At 47.4% G+C, this 6,000-nt stretch overlaps 1 protein-coding gene across 1 annotated transcript in view; it reads right to left on the minus strand.

The window, feature by feature from the left end:
• Nucleotides 1-3,502, minus strand: part of LOC144162474 (uncharacterized) — an 84,409-nt gene extending 80,907 nt beyond the window's left edge. The window contains exon 1 of the mRNA XM_077693015.1: nucleotides 3,268-3,502. The gene's annotated coding sequence lies outside the window, so the exon portion shown is untranslated. The remainder of the gene's footprint in view (nucleotides 1-3,267) is intronic.
• Nucleotides 3,503-6,000: the final 2,498 nt, after the last annotated feature.

Consider the following 6,000-nt stretch of genomic DNA (forward strand, 5'->3'; position numbering starts at 1 on the left):
TAGAGCAGGTTGCTTGCGAACTAAGAGCTTTGTGGGGGAGTATTCACAAAATGATTAATTATGCGTGGTCTGCGGAAAAGAAACAGAAACTATGCGTCACCTAATGTTAGAATGCGTGGGTATCCATCCAAATCTACACGAGGGAAATATTCGGCTTCCAGAAGGCCTAGGCTTTAAGGGTAGCACAGAAGAAGTTAACTTCAATGCTGTCGAGGGGACGAAAAGAAGATTAGAATGCTGGTGGACGAAAAGCAGAGAGGGGAATATTGCCTAGGACAGCTACCACCTGTAACAGACAAAATAAATATTTTGTGCCTAATAAGTTTTTTGTGCCTGCCCTAAGGAGAGCTAGTATTAAAACACGAGTATAAAACATAGGTGTGTTAGTCTTTTTTGGAAAGCTGTGACGTCATCACCCCGCCACAGAGGAGAAAGCAATAACGATCATCATCATCAAATTACAGCCATATTTCTGCAGCCGGCTTCACCTCTGAACACAACTGCATTGCTCGGGGGGCATTATTAGGGGCAATAAGAGCCGCTTTATGTCAAAATGTGGAGAAATTTTCTTTATCTTTTATAGATTTCTGTATACTGAGAACCGTTCTCGGCCGTTGGTGAAACCTGCTACAGAGAAAGCGCGACACGATGCCTGTAGAGACTGTCGTCACGGCCAACGTTAGAACACCTCCACCTTTAAAAATAAACTGACCACGGTAACGTTTGCCGAGCGCCATCGCCACGTCAATAGCCAGGACAACGGTAAGACTTCGTTCCGGTTCGCGTTGGATTGCAGCGTGTAGATGCTAGGTGGAGTCAACATACCCTCTGTTTAAGGCGCTGCATGTAATACATTTGTTGTAAAAATTAGCAGTTCGTTATGTGCCTGGGGCGCATACCCACGCAGAAAATTGGCCAAAAAGCTATCTATCAAATTAGGCCGCATGTATGCGCTACCTTCTTTCGCTTTACTTTGGCTACGTGTTAGTAAACAACCTATGTTCCGTGGTGCACCTGACGGGCTCTGGACGATGTTCCGTGGTGCACCTGACGGGCTCTGGACGGGCAAGATCATTATAAATAACGTCACAAGACATGCGATGGAGCGGGAGGCTTGAAATTTTTGATTGAATTGTCCAATGCCCAACTAAATAACGCATCGTTCGCTGCAGCGCAAGAACTCAAAGTACTCCAAAGTCAGTGTCCAGCGTCTATAGCTCAGCGCTGGAGGCATGGCTAGTGTGCCGTCTAACGGCATTCGAATATTTAGGACTAGTCTAGCACCACCAAAAGCGTGGGTCTATGTGGTGTAGGGGTTCCGTCGTGGTTTCTTCATGCCCAGCACAGTGGTTCGAGACTGGATCCCCCGGTTTAGCTTTTTAAACGACGATAGTTTGTTTTGGGCTAGTTAAACGCAGAAATTTTGGTCTGTCTGTCTGTCTGTCTGTCTGTCTGTCTGTCTGTCTGTCTGTTACTCGATTCAGCCACCCGGCCAATGTGAAACATCAGCTGAACAATAGTCTTACATACCCCCAGTAAAATAAAAATGTCTAAGACCGGTGTCAGTTTTCATTACTTGTCAACATTGTTGAAAAAGAATATGGCATTACGCAAATATAAGGCAGAGAATCAATACATAAGTGATATTTGCAGTGTTTATTTATTTGGAAATTCATGGATGCTTGTTTTTGCGATAGCAAATGAAATACTATATCAACTGCAGAAAACCGTCGCCTGCTGTTTCCCGCGCTACTATAGCGCCTGGCGGCATTTAAGAAATCAAACGGCAACAGCAACGAAAGGTTCCACTTGGTAGGTTCCACGTTCCGCTTGAAACGTTCGTGGAGTAGGGCAACATGGTTCTATAAACGTTGTAGTAGGGTGCCTCAATTCACGCGCGTCTTCGCAGTACGGCAGCGCTGACATCGAGGCACCTGACTTGGAGCAGTGGAACGCGGTAAATTTACATTTACCTAAGCAAACCTCTAGCGTGTTATCTTTTGAGGAACAAGACGGGAGAGGACCAGCATGAGAGGTGAGCGGGAAAGAGAAGGGAGGCATTTACTTGGCAGTGGCGCGAGCCGACTATCGTGTTTCGTCGACATTCGCAATGAAAGGAGCAGACACGTGGCCATTTTTTAATCTTTAAACTGAGCTAATATTTCATGGCTTAGATAGGTTTTGGCGTTTTAAATGATTGCTTTCTCTTCGTTAGGTCATTTCATGTTAGTTTAGATTAGGTTAGCTTGCTTTACGTTAGGTAGAGTGACGTAGTGCCAGACGTGGGATTTTTTTTACAAAACGTCGGTGGACGTCGGTATAGTGAAGGGCTTATAACACCATCGGACGGCAATCTAGACAGAGCCCACTTTAAAGCACCTGATATTTTGATTACGACAAAGTATGTTTGATTACGACCCCTAGTAGCCCTGGCTCGAAACAACCCAGCAGCTGCGCACACGATTTGCTTCTTTACAGAATTTATTAACCCCCTGTGTTAAGGGCACACAGTTAGCTTTTGCGTACAGAACGTTGTGACGTGGAGTAACCACCTAGAAAACATGCTAGAAATGTTCACGAATTTTGTGTGATTCGTCACGAAAAACCATTGTTGTCCATCGGAGTAAAGCCTCGTGGCGGCTATTCCTTCACGTTCGTGAGCCATATCTTGAACATGATATTTCACAAGACGAGGATTCCTTCGAACACATTAGAAGTTTTGAGCAGTTATTCAATAAAATAATGTGAGCTCCCGAAAAACATGGGAGTAAATTACATGCTGCTTTGCTGTCATCTTTCCCGTGACATACTGGTTTTCAACACAAAGCTTAGTTCTCAACGGCATTTCTTTGCTCTGTGTCATTCCCGTCGTTATGTGGAAAATTTAACACCATCAAAACAGAGTCGGAAGTTCAAGGATCATCACATCATTTCCATATCCGCTCACGTCAATTTCACATGCTTTGTTTTACTTCAAAGCTGCCTGCGCTTTTCCAGAAGTCTGTAGCGAAAGGTTAAAGCTAACCACATTCGCGCCCAACACAAGACCTTAATCGAACTCTGGCCAAAGCGAAAGCCTTGACTACTGCGATGACTCGCAACGAATGTTAGCCTCCTTGTGGAAGCAAAGACATCTCAGCACTGACTCCCTTCTTTATGCGAAGAAAGAACTGACAAGAGACAACCCAACGTCAAGTGCTATTGGTGTTGCTCGCCCCCAACGTCGATACACCAGGGACGTCGCGATAAGAAGGTTTTGCAAATTACCGTGTCTAGGGTAAGCGAGGTCGATGTCTGCACTGGGCTCCCGCGTCTTCGCCTTGCCGGGTGTATGCACGTCCGCGTTGTCTGTAGCGGCTTGTTGTGGTTCGGGTCTGCGGTATTGACGCCGAGAGAAAGCCTCACGGCTCGAGGAGACTGCGACGCGGCCGGCCGTCTGCAGAAGCTGGACTCTGGGGCATCCCCCGGACGAAGGCCTGTTTAGCTTCTCCCCTGGCACAGGCCTCCCTTTCCGCTTTTATCCCCGTTCACCGGCGTCGAACCTGGCCGCTTGCGCGGCAGCCGACAAAACTCGGGGCGAGAGTGAATGGCCTGGAAGTTTTGGTTTGTGTCTGTTTCGTCAGCGACTCTCATAAGCGCCGTTTGTCGGCCCGCCCCTCTTTCCCCCCAGGCCACTCAACGTCGGGGCGGTGGGACGACGACGAAGGAGGAGGGGGGGGGGGAGGAAATTTCTTTTCCATTTTTTCAGACGTAGAACCTACTTGCTTTGAAACGATCACCCGTACAGCCTTCCTTCTCCACCCTATCTGCTTTTAAATTTGCCGCTTTCACGTCACGTCGATGCCGCCTCTTCAGTCGACCGGCGTGTGAGCTGCGACCTTGTTTCAGTAAAAGAGCGTGTAGCGGTCCGTTGCCTCCGCTGCCATTAATAGACGTCCCTAGTACGTGTAAGGCGTAACCTTAATGCGCTGCACGCAAGCCTGTTTACAACGCGACACTTCTGAGACAGTCTCTCGTACAAGTTAACGATGAGACAGGCACAGTCGGTTGTCAAGATTCGCTGCCAGCTTTAAAACCAGTTTGTGTAATTCATAGAACGTCGCCTGCTGTCGTCACGTACCGCTATACTATGGGAATTAGTATTCTAGACTCAATCACCTTCAATTTGGACGTCTTAAAAACGTCCTGGCCTAATGCTGCGTCGTACACTCGTCCTCGTAATGCAAGCGATGATATCGGATGATGTAATCGAAGTCAGAAGTTTCGTCATAAATTTATGTCGAGATTTGAGGACGGATTCAAACACCACTGGCAGCCCTTTTGTTCTACATTGTACTAATAGTACAATGTTTCCCAATACGTTCATTAGAGAGAAACGGAGAGTCTGTAAAATGGGTTTGTTAGCGAATATTATGACATATTACCGAAACTTCGAGCATTTATTGCGCATCAGTAGAGTGCTCCATTTCACGAGATTGTGACGTCGCACGCGTCGACATAACTCCGCGGTCATGTGCGTGGTCATGTCGGTGCAACAACTGTCATCACTTAGCTAACTCCGTAACGTGAAACTAAAGCAACTTATTTTCATTTTTCGTGTCACCGTATGCCCAATATGTGCGCTGTCGTGTTCAAAACTTTGCCAATAGTAATAGCAGTAGTAGTAGTAGTCGTAGTGCCGATTTAACATTGGGTTCAGGGTATGGGGGTGGCGGCGGCCGCGACGTCCAGGGCTATGGCCGTGACGGTTTCTTGGATTGCCAGTTCAGAGTTCCCCAGAGCCTGCTCCCAGACGGGCAGAGAAAAATGCCTGAAACATTATGTGCGCATCAACGGTAGTGTTGGCATTCCTCTTATGCAAAGGTGTCGCGATAAGGCGCGACATATCTGTTGCGCAGCTCGTACGAGGTCACATTCAAATGAAGGGCTCTGCCTGTTTTGCGCTTCGTAAGCGAAAAAAGAAGAAAGGGGTGCAGAAACTTTTAGGGCTATAGATTTGACGTGGTTTTATTTGGTCCATTAAGGAAAAATACAATAGTGTCCAATTCGAAATAAATGTTCCTTGGTAACTCGCTGAACTCCATTCAGACCACGAAAGACGTTTTCAGACCGGTAAACCGCGAGCAATGAAAAAAAAAAAATCCAATTTTGTGCGGCGGAGGCGCATTAAAAGCTGCAATGATTTCTTTTCTGAAAGCACCAGAATCAGAGTTATTAGTGTGTTGATTGAATATTAGCATTCGAGAGAAACGATAACACGGATGTCCAGCCATGCTTCTTGGCGCTGGTGTATCGGTGGCCGCCAGTGGTGGCCGCCAGTCGCACAAACAAGATTCTGTGGCGTCATCGAGAAATGTCCGCAAAGTGGCTCAGAAATCGTCACTGGACCTGTTTCCATCAGTATCTCCATTATTTGTTGAACGTTTCCGATAAAATAGGTATCCTTGTGGTCGGATAAAGAAATTAGTCTGTTTGATGAACCAAACTAGTATTAGGGGTCAAGTCCCTTGGGGGCTCGGGCTTTTAGCATCTTGATTGATTGATTGATTGTAGAGTTTAACGCGCTGACGCAACGCAGGCGATGAGGCGCGCCGTAGTGGAGGGCTCCGGATTAATTTTGACCACCTGGGGATCTTAAACGTGCGCCGAAATCTCGTACACACGAGCGTTTTCGCTTTTCGCCTCCATCAGAAAAGCGGCCACCGCGGCCGGGAACCGAACCCGGCTTTTAGCATCTCCTGTCGTCGTCGTCGTAAGCGTCGTTTCATGTAGTCATGGTAATAAAACACCGGGACACTCGTTTGCGCTTCGCGCTGGAACGCTTCGTAACGCGCACTAAAAAAATTCCCTCGCACTTCCCCGAGGGGGAGAGTGTGTAAGTGCGAATGCACGGTTGTTGATTACGCGATTACGGTGGATATCGTGATCTTGGAGTGGAGAGGAGGCGCCCAACACCCGCAGTCACTGAGCGGAGAGAGGAGGAGGAGAGTAGCGCCCGCC

The sequence above is a fragment of the Haemaphysalis longicornis genome, unplaced genomic scaffold (genome assembly GCF_048455015.1).
Source record: "Haemaphysalis longicornis isolate Haplotype H1 unplaced genomic scaffold, Haemaphysalis longicornis Haplotype H1 scaffold_12, whole genome shotgun sequence".
In the NCBI taxonomy this organism is placed as follows: Eukaryota; Metazoa; Arthropoda; class Arachnida; order Ixodida; family Ixodidae; genus Haemaphysalis; species Haemaphysalis longicornis.